Consider the following 14,623-nt stretch of genomic DNA (forward strand, 5'->3'; position numbering starts at 1 on the left):
GGCAGTGACTTTTGGTGCAGCGGTGACTTCATTTTGAGAAGCAGCAACGAACCGAGTTGGACGGACGGCGAGCGACGCAGGATTGAGTCCATCGGTGCGCACATCGAGCAGCGCCATTCTAGGTAAGGGTTTTCTTGGCCTGTTTTGGTTGTGTGCGCCGGACTGCACTCTGCTTAGCAGAAATGGAAGATAAAGATGTGTGTCTTGCATGCTTACGTCAGATAACATTACCTGTCTAATCTGTCAGAACTCGTATCACATTTGTCAGTGCTCGAGTGTAACAACAGCATCTTTGAAAAAGATGTTTAAGAACGACGTAAATGCTGGACGTGCCCAACTTGCACATAGGGCATTATTAGGGCAACAAGACAAAAACGAGGCAGTCACTCTGATACTGGGAAGGTGGATCAAGAACGGGAGCCATCAATCAGAGACATGATGGCTTGCATAACGACACTGACAGAGAAGGTTACGGATGTACTGAACCGTCTAGAAAAATTCGAACGGACTACTGAAGCTCAAGCGGTGAAATACGATGATGTGCTGTTAAAACTAGAGGAACAGGGAGACAATGGAAACTTCCTTGGAGCATATATCTGAGCAGTAGACAGCGTGTTTCAAATGCTTCAAAACAACAAAAAGGAAATAGACGATATTAAGCAAACGTTTGTAACGCTAGAAATAGCCTTTTTGGCTAAAAAGTTTGAGGTAGCTCGCCTGAGGTCGTCCTTTCTGAGCCTAGAAGAATATTCTCGTAGAAGAAACATTGACATACATGGCATTCCAGAAAACAGGAATGAAAACCTGAAAGAGCAGTTGCGGTTCTAGCGGGAAGTCTCGGACTGGCGGATCCGACGACTGAACGCGTGGAAAGCATACACAGAATAAAAGCTAAAGCGGGCAACACACCTCCTATACTGGTTAGATTCTTGAGCACACAGACAAGAGATGAATGGATTAGCAAGAAAACATTCCTGAGAGATGACAATATTTTCATCAACGGGAACATGACAGCCTACTCAAAGAACCTGCTGTGGCTAGTAAAGAAGCAAGCGAAAGAAAAGTCGTACAAATGTGTATGGGTGAAAAATGGGAAAACATTTATGAGGAAGCATGAAGGAGCCAGTGCAATTAGAGTTGAAACGGAGGAGACTCTATCACTCATAACATGAGCCAGGAATTTGACACACTAGATGAATGGACAACACGTAGGCTATACTATATTAAGGAGCAGAAGAAAATTGCATTGACTTAATATATGTGAACATCAGAAGCCTTCAGAAATATTGGGACATTTTATAAAGTATATGCATAAATGCATATCATTTTTAGATGTTGTTTTAACAGAGGTGAACGTTAAAATTGACACGGTGCAGTAATATCAAATCGAAGGATTTCGCTCTGTAGGGATGACAGAAAAGGAGGAGGGGTGGGGACCTAAGTTAAAAATTTCTTGGCTTCATGGAAAAACTTCAGTGGTTTTTAGTGAAGCCGAAGTAATCACCCTCATACTTTAAAGGCCTAATTTGTCGTTCGTGATATGTGCTGTATACAAACCACCTGGGAAGAATGTGAAAGCCTTTATTAATGAACTCCAGATGCAATTGGCGTGCTTAAACAAACATAATGTCATGTTAGTTGCTGACTTTAATATTGATACCTCCTCAATAGGCAAATATGGTGTATCTGACTACTAACAGCTCTCACTGGCTACGGTATTTAAATGACTATTTCAGGTTTTACTAGGGAAGAATTTCTGGGAGCTAAACTAGTGCGTTCATGCATCGATCATATTAATCCACGTATGGTCGATATGAAAGCATGCTCTGGCATTATAAAACAAAAATTAGCCGATCACTACTATGTAACCACCACAGTTCTTGGTAGTGACGAGCATAGTGTTTAAAAGATATGTTAGATAACACTATTTTAGATAACAAGAAAGTTGATCGCCAAATTGGTAAAATATGACTGGGATTCGCTCCTGAATCTTAGTCATATGCACACGCTCAACTAGTTGAGCAGTTTCATGTCATCTACAGAGCCTCAGAACAAACTGTCCATAGTTAGAAAAAGCAGGCAGAGAAACCTTGGATAAACAACGATATAATAAAAGCAAGTTACTTAAAGGAACGTTTATGGCAAAGGTGTAAACCGGATCCCTCTAATGCAGGCTTAAAAGAAGAATACTGACAAACCAGGAATAAGCTAACAGCTATGAGACGGATAGCGAGAAATAATTACTTCAAAGAACAAGTAAATAACTGTAAAAGAGATGCAAGGAAAACTTTTAATATTGTTAACTCTTTAAGTGGAAAACAGAAAAAAAAAACGGAATATAGATGAAATAATCGCTAATCACTTTCCCTGTAGAAAACTAGAAGAATTGAGCAATGAATTTAACTATGATTTTGCCAATATAGCAGAATCTCTGCGACAGCGTGATACCCATACACAGAAGACGGGCATAGTTCTTCTTTCAAATATTAATTCAGCATATATGACTGAGCTCACCGACATAGAAGTTATATTACTAAGCTATCTCTAACAAGGCCACCAGGATATGATGGAATTCAGATTAGAGACCTAATCATCATTTATGATAAGCTTGAAGCTGTCATATTTTACATACTATCAGAAATCATGCGCCCTGGTAAAATCCCATGTCAAATGAAGGCATCATTAATAAGGCCTGCTTATAAAGACGGTGACAAGCAACAGTGTCTAAATTATAGACCTATCGCCATTCTATCGTGTCTATAATGCATCCTAGAGAAAGTAATATATAAAGGTTTTGTGTGTGGGAAAAGCACCACTACACTACTTGAAGATTTTGCGGAGAATGTGAAGAAAGCCATAGACCGTAACAAAATCGTACTGGCGCTTTTCTTAGATCTCAAAAAAACGTTCTATACTACTGACCATAGTTTATTAATTGAAAAATTATATCTGATGGGATTCCGTGGACCATACAGGCAGCTATTTGATGACTACTTCAAGGACAGGCCGCAAGCTGTTAGAATAACTGGAGTTAACAGTGCTTTACTTCTCATAAAATATAGTGTTCCACAAGGATCCGTCCTAGGACACTTATTTTTTAGTTTGTACATAAATGATATTACGCAGTAGCATCTACATTCTAGTATGTACCAGCAATAGATTAGTAAGAAAGAAACCCATCAACGAATTAGCGGTGAGGGGGAGGGCAGAAGAGTTCAGGATCTCGCTACAGAATAGGTATTCAGCTCTAACTGAGGATGGCGACATTACCCTAGAGGCAAGGAACAATAATTTCAGAAATATCATTACTGAGTGCGCGGTAGAAGTAGGCGGTAGGATAGTTAGAGAGGATACCGGTAAGCTGTCTAAGGAGACGAAAGATTTGATTAAGAAACGCCAGAGTATGAAAGCTTCCAATCCAACAGACCAGATCGAATTGGCCGAGATATCAAAGCTAATCAATAAGCGCAAGGTGGCCGATGTAAGGCAGTATAACATGGACAAAATTGAGCATGCTGTAAAAAAGGGGGGAAGCCTTAAAGCGTTAAAGAAGAAATTGGACATAGGCAAAAACCAGATGTATGCGATAAGGGACAAGGCGGGCTACGTCATCAATAATATGGACAAGATAGTCAAAGTAGCCGAGGAGTTCTATACAGATCTCTACAGTAGCCAAAGTAGTCAGGACCGTAATGAGCTTGGCGGTAGGGAAAAACAGTCAGACGTTCCACCAGTGACGAAGGACGAGGTCAAGAAAGCACTAGAAACTATGAAAAGGGGGAAATCAGCTGGAGAGGATCGTGCTAGAAAAACTGGCCACCCTGTATACGCAGTGCCTGGTGTCATCGACGGTACCGGAACCATGGAAGAACGCAAACATTATCCTCATTCACAAGAAAGGGGACTCTAAGGACCTTAAAAATTACAGACCAATCAGCTTACTGTCTGTTACGTATAAGGTATTTACTAAGGTAATCACTAATAGAATCAGGACAACCTTAGACTGCAATCAAGCAAAGGATCAAGCAGGGTTTCGGAAACATTACTCTACTATCGATCATATCCATACCATCAATCAGGTGATAGAAAAATGCTCGGAATATAACCAGCCCTTATACATAGCATTCATTGATTACGAAAAAGCATTTAACTCAGTTGAAACCTCGGCGGTGATGCAGGCATTGCGAAATCAGGGGGTAGACGAGCCGTACGTGAAAGTGCTGGAAGATATATATAGTGGCTGCACAGCAACCATAGTTCTGCATAAAGAAAGTAACAAAATTCCCATAAAGAAAGGTGTTAGGCAAGGAGACACAATCTCCCCAGTACTATTCACAGCTTGTTTAGAGGAAGTATTCAGAGACTTGGAATGGGAGCAGTTAGGGATAAGGGTAGATGGAGAATACCTCAGTAATCTGCGATTTGCTGATGACATTGCCTTGCTAAGCAACTCGGGGGATGAACTGCAAATAATGATTGATGACCTAGACAGAAAAAGTAGAAAGGTAGGCTTGAAAATCAATATGCAGAAGACTAAGGTAATGTTCAACAGCCTCGGGAAGGAACAGCAGTTTACATTAGGTAGCGAAATACTGGAAGTAGTAGGCGAATATGTCTACTTAGGACAGGTAGTAACCGCAGATCCGGACCATGAAAAGGAAATAACAAGAAGAATAAGATTGGGATGGAGCGCATTTGGCAAGCACTCGCAGATTATGACTAGCAGCTTACCGGTATCGCTCAAGAGGAAAGTATACAACAGTTGCATCTTACCTGTACTCACCTATGGGGCTGAAACGTGGAGGCTAACCAAGAGAGTTCTACTTAAGTTGAGGACAACCCAGAGGGCTATGGAACGAAAAATGGTAGGGGTAACATTAAGAGATAGAAAGCGTGCAGAGTGGGTCAGAGAAATAACTCAAGTTACCGACATTCTAGTGGAAATTAAGAAGAAATGGACATGGGCAGGACATGTAGTGCGAAGAGAGGATAACCGATGGTCGCTGAGGGTAACAAACTGGATTCCAAGGGAAGGAAAGCGTAGCAGGGGGCGGCAGAAAGTTAGGTGGACGGATGAGATTAAGAAGTTCGCAGGGGTCAAGTGGATGCAGCTAGCACAGAACCGGGTTAAGTGGAGAAATATGGGAGAGGCCTTCGCCCTGCAGTGGGTATAATCAGGCTGATGATGATGACGACGACGACTACGACGATGATGATGATGATGATGATGATGATGATGATGATGATGATGATGATGATGATGTATCAGTAGGATGATGACACCGCACTAATCCTGGCTGGACCTAAATGTAATAAAGGGGTGGGCTTACTGCAGCGAGACGTCTGTAAAGTCATGACATGGTTTAATAACAATTTCATCTATCTTAACAAACAAAAAACCGGTTAATTTGCTTCCACAGTCCTCATAGGAAAATTGTTGTGTCCTCCAAGCTTTACATATGCACACCGACAATTGCCGAAATTGTCCCGAAGTCCCTAAAAACGTGAAGTATCTGGGATTGTATTTTGATGAGCACTTCACTTGGACATCCCAAATGGAATACCTAGCGAAAAAGATTAAGAGCTGTTTCCGCTGTTATATACAGACTAAGATCAGTCTGCAGTGTAGCACTACGCAGAAGCATACATAAGGCACTTGGGGAATCAACACTCAGATACGGGGCAACAATCTTTGGGTGGGCAGCGTAATATAAGTTGAATGTCTTAAACGCAATATTAAAAAAGGTTGCACGAAACATAGCTCACGAAACTAGCACGCAGAGTAAAGATATTGCACAAATTATGATACAGCACTCAGTACTTACAGTGCAGAAACGAATGTTAAATATTGTACTCACGAGCCATTTCTTCCATAGTGCATTCAAAACAAAGAATATCAAAACACGCGACCTTCGCACTATAGAAACTTATGCCGTGCCAAGAGTGCATAAACTACGGTAAATGAACGAAGGAATTTTACATTCCATTTTACTTGAATAAGTTTGCGGTGGATCCGGATATAACATCCATTACATTTGCCAAACGTAAGGTGTACGAATGGGTTTGGGAAAATATCAAGTAGAAACGGTTAACTAAATTCTTGCTTTTCTTTTTCTTTTTTTTTTTGCGCTTGTGTTTTGGTGCTTCAAAGTGTGCTTTCTATTGTAATTTGAGTTTCGCCACTTGCTGATTGGTCGGTTGTCTTTTTTCGTCCGTTGTAGAGTCGGAATTTGGCTTTGTGTCGTAAGAGTGTTCTTATTGCATTTTTCATCCCGTGATCATGGGCTCTTTACAGATTTTCGTATTCAGACTGACTGTTTTCATGGTTTCTGCCTAGTGGGATTGCGGGAGCCGTGTGGTTGTATCCTTCAAAAGATCCCGCTCGCTATCTGTGATCTCGAACGGCAAAGATTTGTGGTATGTTGGCTTGGACGCAGTAAGAGTTGTGTTAGGTTCTTTCTTTTTTTTCTTCTTCTTCTTCTTCTTTTTTTTTTTTTATTGAGCAGTTAATTTATGCCTCTTCTTGAGTATATGTACAAAGTTGTATATTCTTTCCATGGTGGGGGTCGTAGCTGGTCTTGGTGGTTTTTGGGGCGGTTCCCGGTTGGTTCCCATTGAGTTCCTGCTGAGTTCCCATAGGAACCAATGGGGTCCAATGAGGGCTCCGTTGGGGTTCGGTGGGGGCCAGCTGGTACCGGTTGAGAATCGTTCCGGGGACCAGTGGGTGCAATTACGATTTTCACCAGGGTTCCAAATGCTGTCAGTGTCAAGGGATTTTCTGTTTTACTTTTATTCCGCTGCTTGCAGTGCCTTAAAATATTGTGTAAAACGGAGATCTGCGCTACATTTTTGCGTATATAAGTGACATATGTGTTGGACTGCCATGTCCACATACAAGCATGCATGCTTACGCGGACAGGCAATGAATACCCTTCCAATTAACCCGGGGGAGTTTGGCGTTCTTGCGGAGCGAGCGGACGCGTTTCGCCTGGGCTCCGTGTTTTTTTCATTGAACTGCCGGATTTTTTGAGAGTCGCACCTTAATGAAAGTGCATCGACCGGATGCACGAAGCCGACCTCGGCGGCTGCGTTTCGATGGAGGCGAAACGAAGAGGCGTCCGTGTGCTGTGCGATGTCAGCGCACGTTAAAGATTCTCAGGTGGTCGAAATTTCTGGAGTCCTCAACTACGGCGTCTCTCATAGCCTCAGTCGCTTTGGGACGTTAAACCCCACAAACCAAACCAAACCAGCATGAAGTTGTGTGGACCACCGGGAACTCGAATTCCGAGGTAGGGGACCACTTTTTCCGAATTTAAAGGACTTTTGTGTGCCAAGAGGAGCGATGGGCCTAACGTCGACTCCGGCCTTGGCCGGAGGAGCGGTAGGCCCATCCCGAGCCTCGGTGAAGCCGCCAGAGGAACATTGAATGATCAGTGATTACGCAAATGATCATTGACCTAAGATAACTACCGCTATGCGAGTAGAGGTGGACGGCATCGAAATTCCGCCGGACCAGTGCACAAGATCGCAAGGCTGGAAAACTGCCGGCGAGAGGGTCAGGCACAAAGGCATGGGCAAGCTAGGCCTAAATACCGTACTTCAAACGAACCAAGATGGCTCGAAGGCCATGGCTGCAGATGTCAACAGCTGGAGAAACAACCTCGGCGGAGACGCCACTGGCGGCGATACACGTCACTCAAGGGTGAAACGTATAAACAAGGGCAAATTGCTGAAGGCCGCGCGCATGCCAGACTTGCCGCGCGGCGACATAAAGATCGTATTGCAACCACAAGGCGGGCTCCACGTGAGCGACGTTACCCGCGTTGAACTAAGTCGTGCCATTGTGGCGGCGGCACAGATCCCCGCCAATGAAGCAAGTGAAGACGTCGTGTGCCCCAACCTCCAGCAGAATATCGTTGTGGTGAGCACCTCCAAGAGAGAGAACGCCGACCTATACACTGCAGTCTAAAGGATTGACATACCGGCAGGGCACACGAAGTAAATACCTACGAAGCGGCTCCATAAGGGCGTCATAAGGGACATCCCGCTCGAGGATACGGCCCAGGATATTCAGGACAATGTTGTGCACAAGCATAACCCAACGGCCCTACAGGCAAACCGGATTGCTAAGACCTGATCAGTCGTCATTGCTTTCGAAGGGCATAAAGTACCCAAATACGTGAGATACGGCAACCTGCTCACGGAGTGCACGTTACATAGTAAACAATTCGACGTATGCTATGCGTGCGGAAGAGTGGGCCACAGAATGGACGTATGCCCGGATCCTTCGAACACGATCTGCCAGGGGGGATGAATCTCCAACCTCGCCGAAGATCACGAATGTGTCCCGAAGTGTGGCCTGTGCAGAGGCAAACACCTGACCGCGGACAAGGCCTGCAAAGCCCGCTTCAAGACACCCTACGTTGTCCGCCGGCGGCGCTGGGAACGGCGCCGAGCAGAGGAAGAAGACGCCGGGAGAAGGAACCGAGATAAGAGGTCCTGCAGGCGAGCCCCACCGTAGCGCCTCCAAACAACGGGACCGGTCACACACGCCGGGCTGCAACAGCAACAACAGTGACTGTCAATAACAACAGTCGCCAGAGTCAACCGGACATCGAGGGATCGCCGAGAAAAAGGTGGGCCGGACTAACAGGTCTCCCGTCGCTCTAACCAGCGACACCGAATTCCCACCCCTAACACCCTCCCAACCCCTTAATTCACAAGCGAATTCGCAGAAAGACAGGGGATCATAGAGCGCCAAAACGCTCAGATCCAGAAGCAGAACGCCCAAATACAGGCGCTTATGAATAATATCGAAACACTAGCTAGTAACGGCAGCTTGGCAAATTCAGGACCCCAAGACAACACGGCGGCAAGCAACGCCGCAGGCTTGCGCAGGGTGCCGCGGAGGACCCCCCGCTCGCCCCACCAAGGGCGGATAGCGGGAGACGCTGAGCCCACGCAACGTGCAGCAAATAATCTAGAGGCGATGGACGCCGAAGAGAGCCCCGCGAGCGGAGAGGAAGCGTCAAACGCAGAGACCGCGACCACGGTAACGACCCAGATCCCGCGAGAAGGAGAGCTGATGGGGCTGGGGCCGGTAGGTCACTGCCGCTTGCGGCGGGAGCTAGCCTGCCACCGAATTTTTATCTGTTGTAGGCCGTCATTGCACCCGCCACCGCTTCGGTGGTGGACGACGGCTGTTGTGGCACGCGTTTTTCTTTCCCTCTTCCTTTTCTTCCTTCTCTATTTTCTCTTCTGTCTGCACGAGGCAGCGGAGGTGGCTCAGCTACAGAGCCAGTAGCAGGCCCGTGCATTTTCTTTTCCTTCTTCCTACAGCCATAACAACAACAACAACAAGGAGAGCTGATGGCCATTTTGGCCGCAATTTTCCAAATTAACGAAAGGCTAAGCAAAATAGACGACCGACTTAAAGCTGTCGAGAGTCAGCCTCAGACGCCTTTGGTGAAGCACAAACGTCAAGCGCTAAAAGTAGCCTCAACATCGGTGAGGAACCGCTTTGCGTCCCTGAAAAAAAAGCGGGTCGAAAAAATAAAAAACGCGATCGCGAACAGGCGCAATCGACTTGAGACGCCCGGAAAGAATGATGCAGAAGCCAAGTAAGAAGCACAAGCAGACCGTGGGGGGGGGGGGGGGGGGGGGGGGACACCACCGTAATTTACCAATGGACTGCCGTGGAATTCGCAACAAAGAAGCGGAACTAATGTTACACATTGACAGGCAAGACAACAAGCCCGATGTAATTGCTCTACAGGAGACTAACGGGAATCCAAGACTTCCGGGGTACGTCTCTTGCACGGACTCTACGGAGAACGGAACGGCGGTGCTCGTTCACAGCAACGTGGCAGCAACTCAACATGTTACGGCACAGGGCGGGTGCGAGCACACGCTGGTCGAAATTCATGCAAGAGAAATTGGCAGCGCAGACAATTTATTTGTAATGAGCGCGTACTGTCGGCCGTCACAACGGCAGTACGAATTTGACCGCATCGTGAGCCAGGCGAAAGTGTTGGCGGGGACCAGGCCGCTCCTGATTCTCGGCGACTTTAACGCCCCTCACACAACATGGGTCTATATGTTCCAGTCAAAAAGAGGAAAAGCATTGGCCAAAGTAATGGAGGATCACGAGATTGCCCTCTTGAACGAGCCGGACGTAACTACCAGAAGAGGGAACAGTGCCGCGAGGAACACCACACCAGACCTTTCGTGGTTATCGGGCACGCTAGACGTCTCCTGGAGAAGCGAAGAAGTGAACCTGGGGTCTGACCACAGCGTGATCAGCATCACGATCCGAGGTTTCCGATATCGGACTTTGTTGGGGACAGCGCGGATCACTGATTGGGACAAGATGAGAAAGTTCACCCAGGAACAAGTAGAGGCGTCTGAGGAAGAATCAGGACAAGCTGAAACGCAACAGACCTACACCGAATGGTCGAGGGACCAGAAGAAAACCCTCCAAAAAGTTGCGCAAGAAATCGCAACGACGTCGCAGACACCGTACGTGGACGCCAAACTGTCCCACGTGTGGGCGGCCCGGCACTCGTTAACGCGGCGATGGAAACGTCAGAGGCACAACAGAAAGCTGGCCAAGCGCATAGCAGCCTTGAACAAACAGATCGCCGAGCAGGTGGCCAAACTATGCAGGGAAAATTGGCTGAAGACCTGCGACGGCCTGCAAGGCACGCTCTCGACGTGGAAGACGTGGTGCCTCTTGAGGCATCTGATCGACCCGCTGAGTAGCAAAACTGCGACCAATCGCAACCTTACCAAAGTATTCAACATGTACAAGGAAGACGGCTGCAGGCTCCTGAAAGACCTGAAGGCGAAGTACCTAAAGACAGAGAAGGGGCAGTACCCGGTGCCCGAGAGGTACGAAGGGCCCGACAACAAGGAGTTGTACCGGCCGTTTTCCATGACGTAACTGTGGACAGCGATAGATGAAAGTAACAAGAGAATTGCACCCGGCAGGGATGCTATAACATACAAACTACTGGTAACATGAGCGGTAAAGCGGCCCGCGGCCTCCTAGGGTACATCAACGAAGCCTGGGAAAGCTCGCGGTTGCCGAAGGAATGGAAGGATGCCGAGGTCTGCTTCATTCCAAAGCCCGGCAAGGCCCTCACGATAGACAACATGCGGCCCATCTCCCTCACGTCCTGCGCGGGGAAGGTGATGGAACGCATGGTCTTTCGCCGCCTGCAGAAGCACCTCGAAGAAACGGTTCAGATGCCGGAGACGATGTACGGCTTCAGGAAACATCTCAGCACCCAAGACGCGATGATCCAACTTCACGAACTGGTCGTCAAGCCGGCAACGAGGCATGCGCCGCGCGGGATACTCGCCCTCGACCTCAAGGGAGCGTTTGATAACGTGTTCCACGCGAGCGTGTTGAGGAATCTGAATATGACCAGGTGTGGCCGAAAGACATTAGGCTACATCAAGGATTTTCTGTCAAACCGAACAGCAACCATCAGGATAGGGGAGGAGAAGTCAGACCCTGTCGAGCTCGGTGATAGGGGCACCCCACAGGGATCGGTCTTGTCGCCCCTGCTCAATAATGGCAGCGTTTGGGCGAGTTGGTTAGACATGTTAAACCTGGAAAGCGCATAAAAAACAACGGACAACAGCAAGAGATAGACACACGAGCGCCTACTTCCAACTGATTTTTATTTTCATGCGAGAAGCAGAATATATGTACACTTCAGATCACATGCGCGTGCGAAGAAAAACTCAAACAAGAAAAAATATTATCTGGCTGCACATGTAAAAGATGAAAGATATGCAATCTCTTTCTCAGACAGCAAAATCGATGCACCACTTACACAATCATCGCCAGTTCGTGCTATCTCACTTGCCTCAACAATTTCACGCGTTGTTTTACACTTGCTTTTATACAGAACTTCACATTGATGTGAAGATCACATTCGCATGTGATCTGAAGTGTACATATATTCTGCTTCTCGCATGAAAATAAAAATCAGTTGGAAGTAAGCGCTCGTGTGTCTGTCTCTTGCTGTTGTCCGTTGTTTTTTATGCGCTTTCCAGGTTTAACATCGCCCCTGCTCTTCAATCTGGCCCTCCTGCCCCTACCTGATCTACTCAAGCAAATCGAAGGCGTGGACCACGCTTTCTATGCCGACGATATTACAGTGTGGACGGCTCGAGCCGGGCCTGATGCCTGGATGGAGGAAGCCTTGCAGAAAGCGGCAACGACCGTGTACGAGTACGCAAAGTCATGCGGACTGAGCTGCGCTCCCCAGAAATCAGAGATGCTTATGATCCAATCGGGAAACTCCAAGCAAGAGCTTCCGCCGAACGTGATCATCACCATCGACGGAACGGCCATCAAGCCAACACAGCAGATTAGGATCCTCGGCCTACTACTTCAGACCGACGGGAAAGCACACGCCGCCGTCACAAAGATCAAGACTACAACCGAACAGCTAGATACTCAGCATGATTAGAAGAGTATCTAACAGAAACCGAGGCCTCAAAGAGGACGATACCATGCGCCTGATACGCGCGTCGTCGCGTCGCGAGTTACCTACTCCGCCCCTTATCTCCAGCTGACGACAACAAAAAGGGACACCCTAAACACGATGCTTCGTAAGGCAACAAAGCAAGCACTGGGTATACTCATATACTCATCCACGCAAAGACTGCTAGACATGGGCGCCCGCAACACGGTGGAGGAGCTCATTGAAGCCCACCTCTCTAATCAGAGAATCCGGCTCAGTCACACCAAACATGGACGAGCGGTTCTACGCAAAATAGGATGGCAGATTGAGCCAGTACCCCTCAAGGAGGCCCTTCCGGAAGAGTGGAAGACGACAATTCAGACCAAACCGGGCAAGGAGTACGAGAGGCGCACCGCGCGGGCCAAAGCCAGAGCCCGGAAGCTGGAAGAGAGCCCCAGGGCCCTTTACGCGGACGCCTCGCTCCGAAAACACAGTGACCATGCAGTGGTTGTGGTTACGTCAAACGACAGGCTGATCGTCAGGGCGTCCATAAAGACAACAGACCCCGCAGTTGCCGAAGAAGCGGCCGTGGCCCTCGCACTCGCACAGCCGAGCGTGGACACCGTGGTCACCGACTCAAAGACAGCCTACAGAAGCGTCCGCAGAGGGGTAATCCACTCCGCGGCCCGAGCCATTCTATCCAAGTGCAAGCTTCCGGAAAGAGCCATAGAGCTCGTGTGGGTCCCGGCTAACTCGCAGGTAGCAGGCAACACCATCGCAGACTACCATGCCCGAGAAATGTCAATCCGCAGCGAGCACGAGCCGGAAGAGCTACCGCATCCGCTTACCAGCTTTCGGGAGATAACCCGTATGTGCCGAGAGGAAAGGTGAAGACTGCCAGAACCGCACCCCAAACTCACCAGGCAACAACAGACGATCCTGTGTCGAGCGCAGGCGGGATCGCTTGCGCATCCCGTACTGATGAATCGCATGTACCCTGCGGAACACGATATGCTCTGTCCTTTTTGCAAAAAAAGAAAAAGGCATCCTGCCGCACGTTTTGGCAGAATGCAAAAAACTCAAGACCGCCCCCTTCTCCTCTTCCCGCCAATACCCCCAATCCACAACCCCTTGAGCGATGGGAGATTTTGTTATCCAGCCCCGTCCTATCCATCCAGCTCGCACTGACGGACAGGGGCCAGGAGCTGCTGGGAACGTATGGGCCCCGCAACTAGGGAACCACCCCATCTGGTGCAAGCATGCACCACCAAATTATTTCGGGCGCAATAAATGTTGATTCCTCCTCCTCCTCCAATTAACCCGGTCCTGCGCTAGCTGCATCCACAAGACCTTTGCAAACTTCTCAACCTCATCCGCCCACCCTACTTTCTGCCGCTCCCATGCTACGCTTTCTTTGCATTGGAATCCAGTTTGTTACCTTTAGCACCATCCGTTATCTTTTCGTACTACATGTAGAGTCGATGCCCATTTCTTCTTGATTTCTACTAAAATATCATTAACTCGTGTTATTTCTCTGACCCACTCTGCACGCTTTCTATCTCTTACCGTTGCACCTACCATTTTCCGTTCCATACCGCGCTGCTCTGTCGTAACTTAAATCGAGCCCTTTCCATTAGCCCCCATATTTCTGTCCCATAGGTGAGTACCGGTAAGATGCAACTGTTATATGTATTTACCTCTTGAGCGATACCTGCTAGTCATAATGATGTAGGGTTCTTAAGCGCAAATAAAGCGCAAACACACACAGGCGCTTTGTGTGTGTGTGTGTGTGCGTGCGTGTGCGTGCGTGTGCGTGCGTGTGCGTGCGTGTGCGTGCGTGTGCGTGCGTGTGTGCGTGTGTGCGTGCGTGTGCGTGTGCGCGTGCGCGTGTGCGTGTGTGTGTGTGTGTGTGTGTGTGTGTGTGTGTGTGTGTGTGTGTGTGTGTGTGTGTGTGTGTGTGTGTGTGTGTGTGTGTGTGTGTGTGTGTGTGTGTGTGTGTGTGTGTGTGTGTGTGTGTGTGTGTGTGCGTGTCGCCTATCTTGTCCTTGTCTTTGTTTGCGCTTAAAAACCATACATCAAGATGAACTACCAACTCACCCAACAAGAAGTTTTCACGCTAGTCATAATATGCGAGTTCTTTCCAA

At 47.9% G+C, this 14,623-nt stretch overlaps 1 pseudogene; it reads left to right on the forward strand.

The window, feature by feature from the left end:
- Positions 1-12,620: 12,620 nt before the first annotated feature.
- Positions 12,621-13,714, forward strand: LOC146197726 (uncharacterized; annotated as a pseudogene).
- The last annotated feature ends 909 nt before the right edge of the window (positions 13,715-14,623 follow it).

This window comes from Amblyomma maculatum, chromosome 3 (assembly GCF_055883805.1).
Source record: "Amblyomma maculatum isolate TAMU_Amacu chromosome 3, ASM5588380v1, whole genome shotgun sequence".
Classification (NCBI taxonomy): Eukaryota; Metazoa; Arthropoda; class Arachnida; order Ixodida; family Ixodidae; genus Amblyomma; species Amblyomma maculatum.